This window comes from Penaeus monodon, chromosome 21, assembly GCF_015228065.2.
Source record: "Penaeus monodon isolate SGIC_2016 chromosome 21, NSTDA_Pmon_1, whole genome shotgun sequence".
Classification (NCBI taxonomy): Eukaryota; Metazoa; Arthropoda; class Malacostraca; order Decapoda; family Penaeidae; genus Penaeus; species Penaeus monodon.
In genome coordinates this window covers 36306422-36306633 of record NC_051406.1, presented here as the reverse complement: position 1 = coordinate 36306633, position 212 = coordinate 36306422, and positions in this window count along the sequence as shown.

Here is a 212-nt window from a genome sequence, read left to right as displayed (position 1 = left end):
AATTCCTTTTTTCCTTTTTTTTGGGGATGTTCCTTGGGGTTTTTCAAAAGGCACCAAAGGATTAAAAAATTTTTTTTTTTTTAAGAACTTTAAAAAAAAGTCTATGTCAGGTTCAGCGGGGTTTTCAATGACTACTTCTGCTATTTTCATGGCTTTAATTTGGTTGGGGTAAAAAGCGTAATAACTGGCACTTTTTGATATCTATATAAGCA